Source organism: Plecotus auritus (genome assembly GCF_963455305.1).
Source record: "Plecotus auritus genome assembly, chromosome: 3".
NCBI classification, from domain to species: domain Eukaryota; kingdom Metazoa; phylum Chordata; class Mammalia; order Chiroptera; family Vespertilionidae; genus Plecotus; species Plecotus auritus.
Genome location: NC_137772.1, coordinates 28,147,637 through 28,167,414, shown reverse-complemented (window position 1 = coordinate 28,167,414; position 19,778 = coordinate 28,147,637). Strand labels below are relative to the sequence as shown.

General features: G+C 40.6%; 1 protein-coding gene and 1 pseudogene across 3 annotated transcripts in view; one reads left to right on the top strand and one right to left on the bottom strand.

Moving 5' to 3' along the window:
- Window positions 1-19,778, top strand: part of KAT6A (lysine acetyltransferase 6A) — a 132,796-nt gene that overhangs the window by 21,468 nt on the left and 91,550 nt on the right. The window lies entirely within an intron of this gene.
- LOC308243640 (lysine-rich nucleolar protein 1-like) lies at window positions 10,203-11,569 on the bottom strand (annotated as a pseudogene). The gene has a single exon. The product of its transcript is annotated as a lysine-rich nucleolar protein 1-like (transcript).

Below are 19,778 nucleotides of genomic sequence, written 5' to 3'. Positions count from 1 at the left end.
TGTTTTCTCATATTTCAGATCTTTGGTTTGATTCTTGGGGTACGTTGATCTACAGTTGAGTTTCTGTATATTCTTTATTTTAGACAGTGTATGCTTAATTTCTGACTGGTCCTTTTCCATTTTTTTGGCATTCTCATTAAGGTCCTTGAAGGTCTCACTAAGCTCCTCGGAGGTCTCATCAAGTTTCTCGGCGGTTTTTAGAGGATTCTTGAGTAACCTTATAAGTGTGGTTCTGAACTCTATGTCGTCCATTAGTTTGCTTTCCTCCATTTCTCTCATTCGTGACATGTTTCTTTGTCTCCGCATTTTGCTGCTTCCCTCTGTTGATGGAGTGGCTTTGTGTGGTAGGTGACCTATAGGGACCAGTAGCTCAGCCTCCCCAATCACCTGAGGTGGACGCTCTTGGTACACCCCTTTGTGGGCTGAGTGCAAAGTCTTGGTGTAGTTAAGCCTTGATTGCTGTTGGTACACTGGGAGGAATTGACCTCCAGGCCAATTGGCTGTGAGGACCCGCTGTGTCTATAATGGAAGAACTGCTGCGCTGGAGACACGCTTATGGTGCAGGACTGGTTTCAGTGGGGCTTTGGTGCTCACTGAGTCTGCCTCTTGAATGTGTCACTTATGGATGTGAGGAGTTGAAATCTGGTGTCTCACACTGACCACTAGGTACACTGGCTTCTGGATCTCCAATGGGGTGCAGGTCAGCTACTGTCTGAGGCCACCCAGCAGGAGCTACAGCGAGAACTACAGTTTTCTCCTCTTTGCTTGGGGTTTGGAGGTTATGGAGCTGTCTGACCTGGGCTGCAAGTTTGCTAGGTTAAGCTGTGATAGGGCAGGCCATTCATATGCTAAAGTCGCTGCTTGGAGCTTGGGTGGGTTTGTAGATTGTGCGGGGTGGGGTCTCAGGGCCTCACTAGGCTAGGGCGTGGCAAATAGCGATGGCTGCCAGTTAGCCGGTGTCCTGCGCCCCAGCACAGTAAACAGTTATTCCTGTGCGCAGCCCTGCAAGCAAGCCTCACTCACTTTCCCACCTGATGGCAGACAGGCCAGTTTCTCCCCGTAGGAGTTTGGGTCCCTTGCATCTCCCCAGAAACTGGAGTTCGGAGTAATCGGACTGGGAGCGGCGCTGTCGCCAGCCCGATTCGCACGCCTCCGTACCTCAGCTTTTCAGCGCTTGTGCACCTCTCAATGCTGTTTTATCTTTCCTTCTAGTTGTAGAGCTTCCACTCAGCCAGCTTTCCCATGGTTCTGGGTGATAGACGTTTTGTCTTTTAGTTGTAGTTTTGAAATTGTTGTGCGAGGCAGCAGTTTAGGTGTTTACCTACGCTGCCATCTTGGATCCTCTCTCTCTTTTACTCTATTTGAATGCTTTACAAGTGGGTTGGCTCCATCATCTACTATCTTTGAAAGAATGAGAAAAATAATTGTATATCTGATAACTTCAGCTAAGGAGAGAACTCCTTTTTAAAAAGATATATTGATTTTTTACAGAGAGGAAGGGAGAAGGATAGAGAGTTAGAAACATCGATGAGTAACATCGATCAGCTGCCTCCTGCACACCCCCTACTGGGGATATGCCCACAACCAAGGTACATGCCCTTGACCGGAATTGAACCTGGGACCCTTGAGTCTGCTGGCCGAAGCTCTATCCACTGAGCCAAACCGGTTAGGGCTAAGCAGAGAACTCAACTTCAGCCAAGAAAGCCAGAGAAGGAAAAGGGGGAAATAAACTCTTTTTCTCCAAAACTTTTTCTGGGTGTTTATAACATGTTTCTGAAGTGTCTCACAGATTTTAAAGGATTTTGCTTTCACATATATCTTATATAACATTTTTATAGTAAGGAAGACAATTCATGCTATGATAGCCAGGTTTTAATCACAATTATATGCTTAATTAAGGGAATAAATGGAACTAGAGCCCAGGTCTCTTTCAAGTCCAGTACTCCTTTAGCCACATCAGACTGCCTCTTGTTCATGAAAAGGACAAGGAATAAAAAAAGTAGGTATTCCTTTAACATTTATTACATCCATCTGTTAAAGCATTTATCAAGTCATACGTGTTACTAATTTTTGTATCCCGTTTCTGGTACTTTCTAAGATGCTCAGAAAATGTTTGTTGAGTTGAAACTGTCAGGCTTAAACTGGAGGGTGGAATGTTAGAAACAGGTTGATTTTAAGGAAGCATTAATTCTCTTAAACTTAGAAGCTGAATCATTTATCCTCTTAAAATTTTTAGCCTCTATAAATTAAAAGGAGAGGAGTTTCAGATGTTTTCTGCAAATGTTTGATAACTCAGCTGAAAAGTATCATTTCTACCTCCTTTAACGTAATATTTGTTCTCTATTAACCATATAGTATTTTTTTTTTTTAGGTACTCTTTTTTTTTTTTTTTTAAAAATATATTTTATTGATATTTTACAGAGAGGAAGGGAGAGGGATAGAGGGCTAGAAACATCGATCAGAGAGAAACATCGATCAGCTGCCTCCTGCACACCTCCCACTGGGGATGTGCCCGCAACCAAGGTACATGCCCTTGACCGGAATTGAACCTGGGACCCTTCAGTCCGCAGGCCGACGCTCTATCCACTGAGCCAAACCGGTTTTGGCAATATAGTATTTTTTTAACTTTAAGAAATTATGTTTTCCTAATAGATAATACAGTTATTTATTAGTACATAAAATTTAAAAAGTACAAAAGAATATTCCGTGAAAAGTATTCTCCTAAGTCCTATTCCCTTGCTAATCAGTTCTCCTGGGAGGCAGCCAGTGAGTTTTGTTTCTTTTCTACCTTCTAAAGAGATTCTTTGTATGTAAAAACAATCACTTTATTGCCCAGCTGGTGTGGTTCAGTGGTTGAGCGTCGACCTATGAACCAGGAGGTCACGCTTTGATTCTCGGTCCCCAGTGGGGGCGTGCAGGAGGCAGCTGATTAATGATTCTCTCTCATCATTGATGTTTCTATTTCTCCCTCCCTTCTCTGAAATCAATAAATATATACTTTAATTAACCCCACAATCACTATATATTCATTTTTCCTTTGTTCCCTCCTCCCACAGTTAATAACATACCTTAATACATTGTTCTGCACCTTACTTTTTTCCTCCACATGTAACAATATCTTAAGTGCGTTCAGTACAGAAGGCTTGGTGATATTCCATTGTATGGGTGTACCAAAATTGATAAAACTACACCCTTGCTGATGGACATACATTTCCAGTTTTCTATGATTATAAACAGTAGTCAGTTGAATAACCTCCTTCATATGTTATTTTACTTTTTAGTTCCTAGAAGTGGAATAATTAGGTCAAAAGAATGTATGCTTTTGTAATTTTGTATTTCTAAATTTTTCTTCATAGAGATTCACCAACAAGTATATATATGACAGTTCTTGTTTGCCTACACCCAGGGAATCATAGTGGTATCAAACTTTTTGATCTTTGGTAGTCTGATAAATGAAGAATCATTCAGTTTTTACTCCATTCTTTCACCCTCATTGGAGTTTGTTCTGCCAGCCTACTGACAAGCTACAAATTCTATAGATAGCTATCTTAAACCAATTGCTTAAAAGCAAGCAATTCTTAGAGGTAATCAGAAATTTGTTGAGTTTTTTTAAAAACTGTTATGATGTTGCTTTAAGAAATATCTAGGTCTTTTCCCCCCCCTGGTCAGTGTTGCTCAGTGGTTAGACTATCGACCCACGCACCAGAGGGTCTCGGGTTTGATTCCTGGTCAGGGCACATACCTAGGTTGTAGGTTTGATCCTACATGTGAGAGGCAACCAATCAATGTGTCTATCTCATATCAGTGTTTCTGTCTCTTCCCCACCCTCCCTCCCTTCCATCCTAAATAAAAATCAATGGAAAAATATCCTTATGTGAGGATTAAAAAAAAACAACAACAAGAAAAGAAAAAGAATATCTAGGTCTTTTTGCTGAGTCTCTTGTAAGCAGTGGCCTATACTGGTAGGTTTCCGTCCTGTAGAATGATGCCTCCTCCCCCCCAAAGAAAAATCTTAACCTATTACTTTTCTACTGATGACAGGAAAACTCTATTTAATAGATAATATAGTATGTCCTTGTTTGTCAGTCTTTTTAAGTGCATGTTATATAGTACTTGTATTTGAAACCTATATAATTTTTAATAAATATATGCTGCATATTATATTTAGGTCACAATACTTTAAGGAGGTTATGTATTTTATAGATGAAACAAAGACTCATAGAGGTCAAGTGATTTGCCCAAGATATATAGCTGAAGTATAGGAGCTAGAATATAGAGGCTAGTGGAGTGGTCAAAAGAAAAAAAAACCCACTATGAATTCATACTTGAGATAAACTGAAGTTCTGGTGAACTGGTACAGAATTAATACAACACTAGTTCTGATTAGGGCTTGTAGAAGACTACCATCTTAGCCTTATCATTTACTTGTTTGACTTAAGTTACATTACCCTCCATGAGCTTCACTTTCCTTTTCTGTGAAACAGGGATAGTAATTGTACCTAAATCACCAAATTCACCAAGTAACTACCTTTATAATTTTTTTTTAATCCTCACCCGAGAATGTTTTTCCATTGATTTTTAGAGAGAGTGGAAGGAAGGGGGAGAGAGAGAGAAACATTGATGTGAGAAAGACACATTGATTGGTTGCCTCTTGCACACACCCTAACTAGGGCCCAGGGCCGGGGATCGAGCCTGCAACCGAGGTACATGCCCTTGACCAGAATTGAACCTGGGACACTTCAGTCTGTGAGCAAACTGGCCAGAGCAAGCAATTACTTTTAAAGATTGTTTTTAGTCTGAGTAGGTCATAGCTCCAATAGTTTTTTAGCCTTTGTTTTTAAAAATAAGCAGCAGGAAGTAGTGCTGACTTCCCTCTTCTTTTTCCAGTAAAACAACAAAACAAAACAAGTCAATTTATTAACCCACAAGATATTGTCATATTTTGAAGACTAAAGTTTTCATGAACATGTATCAGTAACAGGATATAGAGCCCTAGCCGGTTTGGCTCAGTGGATAGAGCGTAAACCTGTGGACCAGAGGGTCCTGGGTTTGCTTCCAGTCAAGGGCATGTACCTAGGTTGCAGGCTGCTCCCTGGCCCGGGCCCTGGTTGGCTGGTGCAGGAGGCAACCAATGGATTTGTTTCTCACATCAGTATTTCTCTCTGTCTTTCCTTCTCTCTTCTACTCTCCCTAAAAATCAATGGAAAAATAGCCTCGGGATGAGGAGTAACCAAACAAACAGGACATAGAAACAGTTATGTAGATAGTTTTTCACATACTCTATAATTTATTTAAATTAGGATGGATGTTTTCTGGTCATTGTCTTTGGAATAGGCAAAATATTTGAACAATTCCCCTGTTTGGTTCTATTTTTTTTAGTAACAATGTCTCTCTTCCCCCAATAAAAGAACAAGTTAAAGTTGTCAATATAAGGTCTTTATTTTGTATATTGAAGCTCAAGGTTAGGGTAAGGATAAAGTCTTGTAGTTGTTTTTCCCAAATGCATAGTGACCTGTCCCATATTGGGAATCAAACTAATGACTTTTAATATAATTAAGTACCATTTTGTATAGCACTGCTTTTCAAATTTGGATCTGGGAATCTTGTTAAAATGTAGTTATAGGTCTTTGGAGAGGCCTGCAATTTTGCATTTCTAACAAGTTCCCAAGTATTCTATTGCTGCTGCACAGAACACATGTTGAATAGCAAGTTTCTGTAGTACTGAATCTCTCCATTACTCTTGACTGATTGTTTTAAATCAGGTGCCTATATTCAGACATTCATTCAGATTTCTACTTAATGTCTATGTCCCAGGCATTATGCTCGGTATTGGGATTATAACAGGGATGCTAGCTTGCTCTCAGTCAAGTGGAGAAGCCACAGAAATAATGACAAGAAAGTATATGAAGTGGTGATGGGTAAATACAGGGAGTTCTGGTAATCTGAGTACAAAAACTGCTTTTTAAACAGGTTTATGAAGATATTAAAATTAATTTGCATGATGTATTGATATCTATGTTCCTAATTAGTGAAGCTTTGATTGAATTGATAGTCTAAAACAGACATTGGCAAACTTTTTCTGTAAAGGCTCAGATAGTAAATACTTTAGGCTTTGTGGGCCATACGGTCTCTGATCAACTCTGAGCAAAGCAGCCATAGGCAGTATGTAAACAAACAGGTGTGAATTCCAATAATACTTGATTTACAAAACATCTGGAGGGCTAGATTTAGTCTGAAGGCCATTGTTTGCCCAACACAGCTCTAAACAGCGTGGGCATCCTTGGGCATTCAAATCATTACCATCATTTAGGGTAGCAAATAGAATGTGGGCTCTGGAGTTTGCTTTCTGGTTTTACCAGTTGTGTAGTTTTTGGGCAAAGTATTTAACCTTTTGCCCCTCAGTTTCATCATGGGGTCATGATACTGCACACAATTTTGGAAATGATAAGAAACACTGTATTTGATAGCACCTAGTATAGCACTGCTAAATATTATTTTTATTTTATTTAGTTATTTTTGCTAATCCTCACCTGAGGATATTTTTTCCATTGCTTTTCAGAGAGAGTGGAAGGGAGGGAAGGAGGAGGAAAAAGAAACATCGATGTAAGACACATCAACAGATTGCCTCCTACATGGGCCCTGACAGGGGGTGTGTGCCCTTGACCAGGAATCAAAACCTTGACTCTGGTGTGGGCTGACGCTTTGGTGCGAGGCTGACGCTCTAACCACTGAGCAGAGTCAGTTAGGGCTATTTATTTTTTAATTGAATTTATTGGGGTGACACTGGTTAACAAAATTATACAGATTTCATGTGCACAATTCTACAGCACATCATCTGTGCACTGTCCTGTGTGTTCACCACCCCAAGCCAAGTCTCCGTCCATTACCATTTATCCCCCCTATTCCCTTCTTCAGCCACCCTTCCCACCCTCCCACCCTCACAATCACCACATTGTTGTCCGTGTTCATGAGTATTTCTTTTTTCTTTATGTCTCCACCATTCCCACCAAGTGCTCCCCCCTCCCCAGCTGTCAGCCTGCTCTCTATGAGTCTGTCTGTCTTTTGCTTGTTAGTTCATTTTGTTCATTAGATTCCACATATGAGTGCGATCATATAGTACTTATCTTTCTCTGACTGGCTTAGCATAATGCTCTCAAGGTCCATCCATGCTGTTGCAAAGGATAAGATTTCTTTCTTTCTTACCCTTTAAGAATAGTAGTAGTCTAGTATTCCATTGTGTAAATGTACCACAGGTTTTTTTTATCCACTCATCTACTGATGGACACTTGGATTGCTTCCCAATCTTGGCTATTGTAAATAATGCTGCAATGAACATAAGTGTGCATATATTCTTTAGAATTACTGTTTCAGGTTTCTTCAGATAAATTCCCAGAATTGGAATCGTTGGGTCATAAGGAAGTTCCATTTTTAATTTTTTTTTTTACCATTTTCATAATTTTAATGAACAGTTCAGTGGCATTAAGTACTACACATTAGTGTGCAACCATCACCAGCTATCCATCTCCAGAACACTTTTCATCTTCCAAAATGAAACTGTCCCCATTAAATAATAACTCCCCATCCCCCCGATTCCTTCCAGCCCCTGGTACCCACCATTTTACTTTGTCTTCATGAATCTGACTACTCTAAGTACCTCATATAAATGGAATCATACAGTATTTGCCTTTTTTTAAATTTCACTTAGCATGATGTCCTCAAGGTTCACTCATATTGTAGCATGTATCAGACTTGCCTTTTTTATGACTGAATAATACTCCACTGTCTGTATGTGCCACATTTTGTTTATTCATTCACCCATCGATGGATACTTGGGTTGCTTCCACCTTTTGGCTATTATGAATAATGCTGCTATGAACACAGGTGTACAGATATCTGCACAAGTCACTACTTTCCATTCCTTGGGATATATACCAAGAAATGGAATTGCTGGATCATATGGCATTTCTGTGTTTAATTTATTGAGGCACCTCCATCGGTTTTCCATAACAGTAGCAACATTTTTATTCTGACCAGCAGTTTGAGGCAACTCCATACTGCACCCATCTATCTACATTCCCACTAATAGTGCACGAGGGTTTCCTTTATTCCACATTCTTTCCAGCACTTATTGTTTGTTGATTGTCAAGAAGATTTTGAACACTTGGTAAATGTTGACTCAAGTAATTTTCTGACCTCAACAGAGATGGAGGATAACTATAGTCCTGACTGTAAGTTAAATAATTGTGATTTCTTTAATATTGCCACTAGGAACAGTTTTCTGACATTTTTGTAGCTCTTTAGTAAACTAACTTGGATTTTTTTGCAGAGCTTAGAATTTACAATATTGTTAGTCTCTTTGAGCTGCGTTAGTGGAAGGGAAAGGTAACATTGAATACTTACAAGTAAAAAAAAATTGCTTTTTTAGCAGAGTTAGTCATGCTTCCTATATCTGTCTCCCATTGCTTTAGTTCAGTTCTTTTTTTCTTTCTTTCTTTCTTTTTTTTGCATCGCCCAAACACCCCCAAGTGGCCTTTATTTCACAAAACTATTTCCAATACCACTTTTACTACGATACTATTTAAATGAAAAAATTAACAAAATCACAAATTATGTGCCTTAAAAAGTTACTTCTACATTGAGGCTGTACACTTCAAACAGAATTAGTTCTGAAATCTGAGTAGGTGGGTCATACATACACCAGAGCTGCTGTTGTGTGGCCTGGCCCAGCAAGGCTGATTTTTACGCCCAAGAATATATTTTCCATTGATTTTTTTTTTTTTTAGAGAGTGGAAGGGACAGAAGCACGTGGGAGGGACAGAAGGGGAGGGGAGGGAAGTGGGGGAGAGAGAAACATTGATGTGAGAACGAGACATAGATTGGTTGCCTTTGCATGCTCCCCAACCGGGCCAGGGATGGAACCTAAAATCCAAGTACCTGGCCTTGACCTGAAATCAAACACGTGACTTTTTGATGCACAGACCGATGCTCTAACCACTTAACAGCACTGGCCAGGGCAGAGTTGTAGGGCTCCTGGCCAATGCTTGCTTGCCAGGGCCCTGGCAGGCCTGCCTCACCTCTGCCCCTGTTCCTCCCACCAGCATCCGTCCTCACTGCTCCTGGCTGGCTGGCCTGAGGAGAACCTTCCTCCGTGTCAGGGGCCACAGGGTTTCCATCTTCCTCTGGAATGTTCTAGTTTCTTGATGAGCTGCCTAGAATTGCTATGGCCATCCCTCCACCAGTCTGAGGAGCCACTGATGGAGCAGGGAGGAAAGAACGGTTCTCTAGTGAGATGCTGGGTCAACCCCTCTATCAGGACTTCCTGCCATTGGAGACGGACTCTCCTGGCCATGTAGGCCTGCCTGAAGGGGTGTGTACAGGAGGCATTCAGCCAAATGATGTGAAAATGTCCCGATCAGGACCTGTATTTTGGGAAGCAAAATTCTAGCTGAATGGGGAGAAGGTGGTCAGGGTCTCTGTACCTAGAGCTCTGAGGCTGGCTGTGGAATTCAGGCTGGGACATGGTCCCCACGGCGCATGGGGCAGCCACACCTGCTTGGTGGCAATTCAGATGCTTACTTGCCTGTAGCTACTCCAAGATGGGAAAGGAAAGTGAGCTTGTTATTCTACATATCACTAACTCTACTTCCTGTTTGAGATTTAGACATGTAATAGACTTCTGTTCCTTCAATCAGGTCTTTTTATCCCCAGTGAGTATACTGGGAGAAAGTCCCAGAGGGGGACATCCAGAGCAGTGAATGTAGGGCTTGAGGTACAAAAGTACACTTGGCACTTAGTGGCTGGGTGACCCTGGACAATGTTATTACTTCATCCCTGAACCTCAGTTTCCTCATCTGTAAGATGGGGATAAAAACAGCACCTATTGCATAATTAAAATTAAATACGTCAATGCAAGTAAAACATATTAGTATGTGTCTGGCACATACCAAGTCTTCAACAAACAGCTGATATTTATACACAGTGATGTCTTCAATCAGGGACAGAGGGCTAGCACAGAAAATAGTGGATTTTGGCCACTCGCATGTTCTCTCAGCTCCTGAACCATGTGCTGCCCCCACCCAGGCCGTCCAGCACATCCAGAGTCTTCCTTACCAGGAGCTCAAGTTGAGACACTGGTCAGAGGCTCTCATCTGCGTAACTGAATAACAAAAGCAGTTTTGACTTGGGAGACAAGACAGTAGAGCTTAATCTTCAAACTTGATGGACTTGGAAGCGTTCCTGTTGATAGAGATAGAAGACTTTGTTTGAGGTGGCGAAGCCGAGGCCGGCGCGCCCGCCATACTTCCAGCTCAGGGCCCATGCATAGTCCTGCTGCAGGCTCTGCTGCAGGCTGCTGGCCGCCATTCTGTCCAGCGCATGTTGTGCCTCCTGGTCATGTCAGGGGTGCAGCCGAATGAAGGGGACAGATTTTTAAAGCCGCCCATAAGTTTGAGAAATTTCAGCTTCCGTTCCTCGTTTTTCAAAACCAGCAGTATCCCATTGGCCAAACTGAGTTCCTGTCCACGTCTGAGTTCCAGATGCTTCTGTTTTGCCTGACTCACGATCAGTTTTTTCCTGCAAGACCTTTTGCCTCACCTGGTCTATGTGTGCCTTGTCCATGTTGCCTTTCTTCTCCAGCACCACCTCTAAGTCTGTGTCAGGCTCCTCCTTCCAAAGTTCTGCTACTTTGCTCTCCTTCCTCTTCTTCTTTTTCTTCCTCGTCAGAGCTGGCTCCTTAGTGCCTGGCTCCTCGGCCCTTTTAGTGGTCTTCATTTTCTTCCTTGCAGGGGCCTTTAGGCCATCTCCTACTGGGATGTATTCTGAAGCCTCAATTTTGACTGGCTTCTTCGCATATTTTTTCCTAAGGCTGCTCTCCATGGACCTGGAGGGCTTGGGGTGGCCAAGGGGGGGTGTCTTCCTCCTTGTGGGTTTTCTTTTTCTTCTTGTTCACGTTGTCTTCCCTGGGCCCCCCCTGCTTCCTTTTCTGCACCAAGGCTGCCTGTTCCTGGTCATCCTTTCCCACTGAGCATGTGTGCAGGGCATCCCCAGCCTCACAGACCCAAGGGTCCCTGACTGAGAAGGCTGCCGCCTCCTGGGCCTTTTTCTCCTTATGTTTTTTGAGCTTTCTGCCAACTCTGGTCACTTCCTCGACCTGTCTGGGGTCCAGGGAGGTCTTCTCCCTCACACCAGGAGACAGGGCCAGGGGCCACGAGGACTTCCTCCTCTTTTTCTTCTCCCCATTGAGGAACTCGGATGGACCAAGAGCCTGTGTCCTGGGGCTAGGAGACTTCTCTGTCTGCCTGGCACGGAATGTGGTCTCAGGTTCTAGGTGCTCCTCACAGACGGTGCTGTGCTCTTTCTTTTTCTTCTTCTTCACTAGAGGGGTCTCGGGTGCCTTCCCTTGTATCACACTCTTCGTGGGTGACATGGCTGTGGTGGGACAGACCTCAGTGTAATAACTGTTACTGTTCAAAACCATGAACTGAGTTTTTGGTTCTTTAACCACCAGCACCTTCTTGTTTTTCTCTGGAAGCCGAAGGCCCAGGTCTCCTTTGTGGTTCTTGGTGATCATTCCTGCAGGCCACCCCGCTCCGCCGCCACAGAACACACTCAACCGTGACCCGGAAATCGATCTCTTTTTTTCTTTCTTGGGTTACTGCACTTGTATTTCAGCTGGTTTTCCTTCATTCATTCAAAAAATATTTAGTGGTATTTGATATGTGGTAGGTATTGTTCTAAGTGCTGGGGATTGAGCAGTGAATCAAATGGAAAATCCTGTCCTCATGGAGCTTATGCTATCTAGCAGACTTTAGTCTAGACTTTTGGAGTTCCCCTTTATACTCTTGTCTAACTACTCTCTTTAAAATATCATGCCCTCCCCTTGTTTAAAATCTTCAAGTCTAGTGGATTTCTGTTCCTTCTGGATAAAACTCAGGCTCCTTAGCCTTTATGCAACTTCATTTGTTGCCACACTTTATTAAAACCTCTTTCAACATATTGCAGTTCCTTGTAGTTAACCATACTCTCTTGCCTTTCAGTTTTTATTTGTATCTCTCCTTGGAATGTCATTCTTTTAGATACTACTCCATGCACAGACAAAATAGCTAATACTCATCTTTTAAACTATCTTGACATATCCACAACCATTAATTGATGAGGTAATTTTCTGTATGAACATAACATATTCTCATCATATGATGGCATGCTGATGCTATGATGTTTTTCTCCCTGTATTATGGTAGTCTACTCTGCTTCTCCTGCTGGAATTAAAGGCAAGGGCTGCTTTTTATTTTTTTTATGTCTCAATGTCTGTCAGGAGGCCTGGCTCTTAGTTTGAAATATTCACTTAGCAAATGAATGAAGTACTTGAACTATCTCAGCACTATCAAGCTGACTGGAGATTGTTGGGGTTTCATTCAGTTTGCCTTTGATTTTATGGAGTGCTTACTATGTGCCAACTAATAGAGATGAATAGAAACCTGCTATTAGATGAATCAACAATACGGCTGACATCTTCCTTATTTTCACAACAGACATCCGTTCTCCCCCAACCCCCACCCCGCCTCTCTTTCTCTCTCAGTAGCCTGTATCAAGGGGCTAACTAGTGCTGATGGTATCTTTTTAATGAAATAGTGTTTTCAACTATTGAAGAAAGACTGATAAAAATTTGGGGATCACAAACCATTTTAGGATTATATGAGTCCTGGTTTGTCCCCAGAAACTTTCTATGGACACCTTTTGATAAGATCAAGAAAGTGAGGCCAGAGTGAAATAGTCTTTAAGAATTACTGCATCACAGTGACACCTTGGGTGATTCAAAGAATGATACCCTAAAAACAAATAGCAACAACAACAAAAAATGAGCACTGACAACTCTGAATAGAAAGATTCAGAGATGAATTCTGAATTTAAAAAGGTTTAAGGACACTTAATTTTGCTTATATTTTTCTATTGATAAATAATAAAGATATCTCTAAATAAGAGCATTTTCAATAAGTTTACATTAAAAATTTAACTAAATTTAGATTGCCAAAAATAAATTGGGGGAAAATTGAAGTTTAGGCAGTACTAATATTTTTTTGTACACTCCCAGAGATCCAAAGTCATTTGAATAATTTAATAGCATACAAAATATATTTTAAACAACTATATTTGCTCATTAAATTGTTGTATTCACTACCTTAAAAATGTGAAGGCTTAGAAATGTTTTCTTCCCCCCAATTAAGAATAAAGTCTTGATCTTTAAACACTACTTTTGGAGAAAAATTTTTTCTGTTCCCTCTGTCTCCACCTTCATAGTAGAGCTGTCCACATGTATTTCACCAGCGCCCATCTGTTTTAAATATATTACTTGTTTTCATATTGCAGTTCTCTTTGACTCTTATTTTATGAGTATTTGACTTTTGTATTTGTAACCATTAATCTCTCAGTTGGTTGTTTTATGTTTATAGAGATGTTAAAAGTGTTAAAGTGTTGAGAGGAAAAAATGGCGGTGGAATAGACAGATGTGTCCCGAGCCTTGTCCCGGAGCAGATAGAAAGAACAGCTGAGGGTCGCACGGGAGTGTCTGTTGGAGAGTTAAGGGACAGCTATACTCCAGGAGAAGGTGGGGGACTGCTGGATGGGGCTCCCCTGACTGGGCAGCCCCCACTGCTGCTGGGTTCCCGGAGCTACCGGCTCGGATTGGAGACCGTGCCATCTTGAAGGGGGAAAGTGGATGTTATCAGAAGCCTGAAAATCTACAACTACGGCACCCATCGAACAGCTGCGAACCCCAGAACACCGGTCCCCAATTGCCGCAAACACGTGGATTCAGAGGAAGTCTACACTCCACAATGGAAAGGGGAGAGAGAACTACATAACCAGACACCTGGAGAAGAGAGACCATGGGGAGACAAAGAAACAGCCTTCATATGAAAGAAAAGCAGGCATCAACAGAAAAGGAAGTAAATGAAATGGAGGCAAGCAACCTGCCATAGAAAGAATTCAGAGAAATGGTCATAAGGTGGCTGAAAAGAATGGAAGACAAATTTGACAATATGTGTAAGAACCAAGAGGAAATGAAGAAGAACCAAGAAGAAATGAAAAATGACATCGCTGCTGTAAAGAACTCAATAGAAAGCATCAAGAGTAGACTAGAAGAAGCAGAGGACCGCATCAGTGAGCTAGAAGACAAGGTAGGAAAAAATACCCAAGTAGAGCAACTTCTAGAAAAAAAATTAAAAAGCAGGAGGAGAGCCTAAGGGAACTTGGAGACAACACGAAACAAAACAACATCTACATAATAGGGGTTCCAGAAGGAGAGGAAACTGAGCAAGGAATAGAAAACCTGTTTGAAGAAATAATGACAGAAAACTTCCCTGATATAGGGAAGAAAAAACCCACACAAATCCAAGAAGCTCACAGAGTCCCAAGCAAAATGAACCCCAAAAGACCAACGCCAAGGCACATTATAATAAAATTGGCAAACACCAATGACAAAGTAAGAATATTAAAAGCGGCCAGAGAGAGACAGAAAGTTACATACAAAGGAACCCCCATCAGACTAGCAACTGATTTCTCAACAGAAACTCATCAGGCCAGAAGGGAATGGAATGAAATATACAAAATCATGCAAAGGAAGGGTCTGAATCCAAGAGTACTGTACCCAGCAAGGCTATCAATCAAAATTGAAGGTGAAATCAGGAGGTTCACAGACAAAAAAGGACTAAGGGAATTTTTTTTTTTTTAATATATATTTTATTGGTTTTTTACAGAGAGGAAGGGAGAGGGATAGAGAGTTAGAAACATCGATGAGAGAGAAACATCGATCAGCTGCCTCCTGCACACCTCCTACTGGGGATGTGCCCGCAACCAAGGTACATGCCCTTGACCGGGATCGAACCCGGGACCCCTCAGTCCGCAGGCCGACGCTCTATCCACTGAGCCAAACCGGTTTCGGCTGGACTAAGGGAATTTATTACCACCAAACCAGCAATGCAAGAAATGCTAAAGGGTCTGCTGTGAAAAAAAAAGAAATAGGTAGCGAAGAAGGAACACAGGGGTAAGGAATAAAAATGGCGACAAGTAAGTACCTATCAATAATAAATTTAAATGTAAATGGATTAAATGCCCCAATCAAAAGACATAGGGTAACTGATTGGATAAGAAAACACGACCCATATATCTGCTGTCTACAAGAAACCCATCTTAGAAAAAAAGACACACACAGACTGAGGGTGAAGGGATGGAAAAAGGTTTTTCAGGTGAATGGAAATGAGAAAAAAGCTGGGGGTAGCAATACTTACATCTGACAAATTAGGTCTCAAAGTGAAGGACATAACAAGAGATAAGGAAAGCCACTTCATAATACTAAAGGGAGCAATCCAACAAGAAGAAATAACTCTGGTAAACATATACTCACCCAATACAGGAGCACCCAAATACATAAAAAATCTCCTGGAGGATATCAAGGAGGAGATTGATGGCGATACAATCATAGTAGGAGACTTTAATACCCCACTATCACCATTGGACAAATCCTCTAAACAAAAAGTCAGCAAAGAAACATCAATCCTAAATGACTCACTAGACCAGGTGGAATTAATTGACATCTTCAGAACATTTCACCCCAAAGCCACAGAATATACATTCTTCTCAAGTGCGCATGGGTCATTTTCAAAGATAGGCCATATGTTGGGTCATAGGCAAAGTCTCTTCAAATTCAAGAAGATAGAAATCATATCAAGCATCTTCTCAGATCACAGTGGCATAAAACTGGAAATCAACTACAATAAAAACAATCCAAAAAAAAAAAAAAAAAAACACATGGAGACTAAACAGCATGCTATTAATGCCTGGGTTACCAGAGAGATCAAAGAAGAGATAAAAACCATCATGGCAACAAGTGACAATGAAAACACAACAATCCAAAATCTATGGGACACAGCAAAAGCAGTCTTGAGAGGGAAGTTCATAGCTCTACAAGCCTACTGCAAAAAACAAGAAACAATGGTAATAAGTTACCTAACCCTACAACTCAAAGAGTTAGAGAGCAACAAGAAAAGCCCAGTGTAAGCAGAAGGAGGGAAATAATAAAGATCAGAGTGGAGATAAACAACACTGAGACCAAAAAAACAATACAACAGATCAACAAAACCAAGAGCTGGTTCTTTGAAAGGATAAACAAGATTGATGAACCTCTAGCCAGGCTCACCAAGAAGCCAAGAGAGAGGACCCAAATAAACAAAATCAGAAATGAAAGAGGTGAAATAACAACAGACCCCACCGAAATACAAAGGATTGTTAAAAAATACTATGAGCAACTCTATTCCAACAAACTGGACAACCTGGAGGAAATGGACATATTCCTAGAAAAATACAGCCTTCCAAAACTCAATCAGGAAGAATCTAAACATCTCAATAGGCCAATAACTATGGAAGAAATTGAAGCAGTCATTAAAAAGCTTCCAGCAAACAAAAGCCCCGGGCCAGACGGCTTCACAGGGGAGTTTTACCAAACATTCAAGGAAGAACTAAAACCTATCCTCCTCAGACTATTCCAAAAAATTCAAGAGGAAGGAACACTTCCAAGCTCATTCTATGAAGCCAGCATCACCCTAATACCAAAACCAGCTAAAGACAACACAATGAAAGAGAATTATAGGCCAATATCCCTCATGAACGTAGATACCAAAATCCTCAACAAAATTCTAGCAAATTGGATGCAGCAGTATATCAGAAAGATCATACACCATGACCAAGTAGGATTTATCCCAGGAATGCAAGGATGGTACAATATCCACACATCAATAAACGTGATACATCACATAAACAAAAAATTGAGAGATAAAAAATCACATAGTCATATCAATTGATGCATAAAAAGCATTTGACAAAATCCAACACCCTTTCGTGATAAAAACTCTCAACAAGGTGGGAATAGAAGGATCATACCTCAATATAATAAAAGCTATATATGATAAACCCACAGCTAACATCATACTCAATGGACAAAAACTAAAACCATTTCCCCTAAGAACAGGAACAAGACAGGGATGCCCATTCTCACCACTCCTGTTCGACATAGTACTGGAAGTATTAGCCATTGCAATTAGACAAGAAGAAGAAATAAAAGGCACCCGAATTGGAAAAGAAGCAGTAAAGCTGTCCTTATTTGCAGATGACATGATATTGTACAAAAAAAACCAGAAAGACTCCATAAAAAAAACTATTAGACTTAATAAATGAATTCGGCAATGTAGCAGGATACAAAATTAACGCCAAGAAAACTATGGCATTTCTATACACCAATAGTGAACTTACAGAAAGAGAGACTAAAAAAGCAATCCCATTTACCATCACACCAAAAAAATTAAGATACCTAGGAATAAATTTAACTAAGGAGGTAAAAGACCTATATGCGGAAAACTACAGGACACTGAAAAAAGAGATTGAGGAAGATGTAAACAGATGGAAGAACATACCATGTTCCTGGATTGGGAGAATCAACATAATTAAAATGTCCATACTACCCAAAGCAATCTACAGATTCAATGCACTCCCTATTAAAATACCAACGGCATATTTCACAGACCTAGAAAGAACTCACCAAAAATTCATCTGGAATAAAAAAAGACCCCGAATAGCCACAGCAATCCTGAGAAAGAAGAACAAAGTAGGTGGGATCTCAATACCAGATTTCAAGCTGTACTACAAAGCCACTGTTCTCAAAACATCCTGGTACTGGCATAAGAACAGACATATAGACCAATGGAATAGAATAGAGAATCCAGACATCGACTCAAACCACTATGCTCAATTAATATTTGACAAAGGAGGCATGGACATACAATGGAGTCAAGACAGTGTCTTCAATAAATGGTGTTGGGAAAATTGGACAGATACATGGAAAAAAATGAAACTAGACCACCAACTTACACCATACACAAAAATTAACTCAAAATGGATACAGGACTTAAACATAAGACAGGAAACCATAAAAATACTAGAGGAATCCACAGGCAGAGAAATCTCAGACATATGCTGAAGCAATTTCTTCACGGATACTGCTCCTAGGGCAATGGAAGCTAAAGAGAAAATAAACAAATGGGACTACATCAAAATAAAAAGCTTTTGCACAGCAAAAGAAACCATCAACAAAACAACAAGAAAGCCCACTGTTTGGGAGAGCATATTTGCAAATGTTATCACTAATAAAGGTTTAATCTCCAACATCTACAGGGAATTTATACAACTTAATAAAAGGAAGATAAATGATCCAATAAAAAAATGGGCAACGGACCTGAATAGAATCTTTTCGAAAGAAGATGGAAGGAAGGCCAAGAGACACATGGAAACATGCTCAAAATCACTAATTATCTGAGAGATGCAAATGAAAACGACAGTGCGGTACCATCTCATACCTGTCAGAATGGCAACCACCAACAAATCAACAAACGACAAGTGCTGGCAAGGATGCGGAGGAGAGGAACCCTCGTGCACTGCTGGTGGGAATGCAGACTGGTGCAGCCACTGTGGAGAACAGTATGGAGTTTCCTCAGAAAAACTAAAAATGGAGATCCCATTTGACCCAGTAATCCCACTTCTAGGAATATATCCCAAGAAACCAGAAACACGAATCAGAAAGGATATATGCACCCCTATGTTCATAGCACAATTCACCATAGCTAAGATTTGGAAACAGCCTTAGTGCCCATCAGCTGATGAGTGGATTAAAAAACTGTGGTACATTTACACAATGGAATACTGCACTGCTATAAAAAAGAAGGAATTCTTACCGTTTGCAGCAGCATGGATGGACCTGGAGAGCATCATGTTAAGTGAAATAAGCCAGGCAATGAAAGAAAAATAACACATGGTCTCACTCATTTATGGAAAATAAAGAATATTATAACCTGATAAATAAAAAGATAGATACAGAGGCAGTAAAGCACCCAACAGACTGTCAAATTACAGCAGGAAGGCTGGGGAGTGTTGGGGAGTGAGGGAAATAGGTCAACCAAAGGACTTGAATGCATGCATATAAGCACACCAATGGACACAAGACACTGGGGGGTTGGGGGTGGGATGTGGGCATGCGACGGGGTAGGAGAGGTGGGGGGAACGTCAGTGGAGGGAAAAAAGGAGATTTAAGTACTAATGTATGTAATATTTTAAACTAAAAAATATTTTAAAAAGTGTTAGTGTTTTGTGTACGTTTGCTGGTGTTTTTAATTTAAGGATATGCATATGTAAATATTTTGAAAAGGATTGTTAAAATATACAAGGTGGGGCAAACGTAGTTTTACAGTTGTGAGTACATGAAAGAATTTTTTCTTATATTATTTATTAATTATTGTATTATTTAAACCTACTTTTGCCCCTCCCTGTATAGTGTGTGTGTATTTCTTATAAGGAAAAGTTTTAGTTAATCTTTGAATAATGAACCTTGATGTTAATATTTATTGCTCACTTTTGTTATTATTTTTTCACTTTTATTTGTTAATTTTAGAGAGATGGAGAGGAAAGACATCGATTTGTTGTTAAACTTATTTTTGCGTTCATTGGTTCATGTACATGATTCTTGTACATGTCCTCACTGGGGATTGAACCCACAATCTTGGTGTATTGGGTTGATGCTTTAACTGGCTGAGCTACCCAGCCAGGGCCAACTTTTTTTATTGCTTACTTTTATTTTTTTTAATTATTATTTTTTAAATAATTCTTTTATTGTTGAAAGTATTACATATGTCCCCTCCCCCCCCCATTAACCCCCTTCTCCCCTCCCCGGACACCCCGCC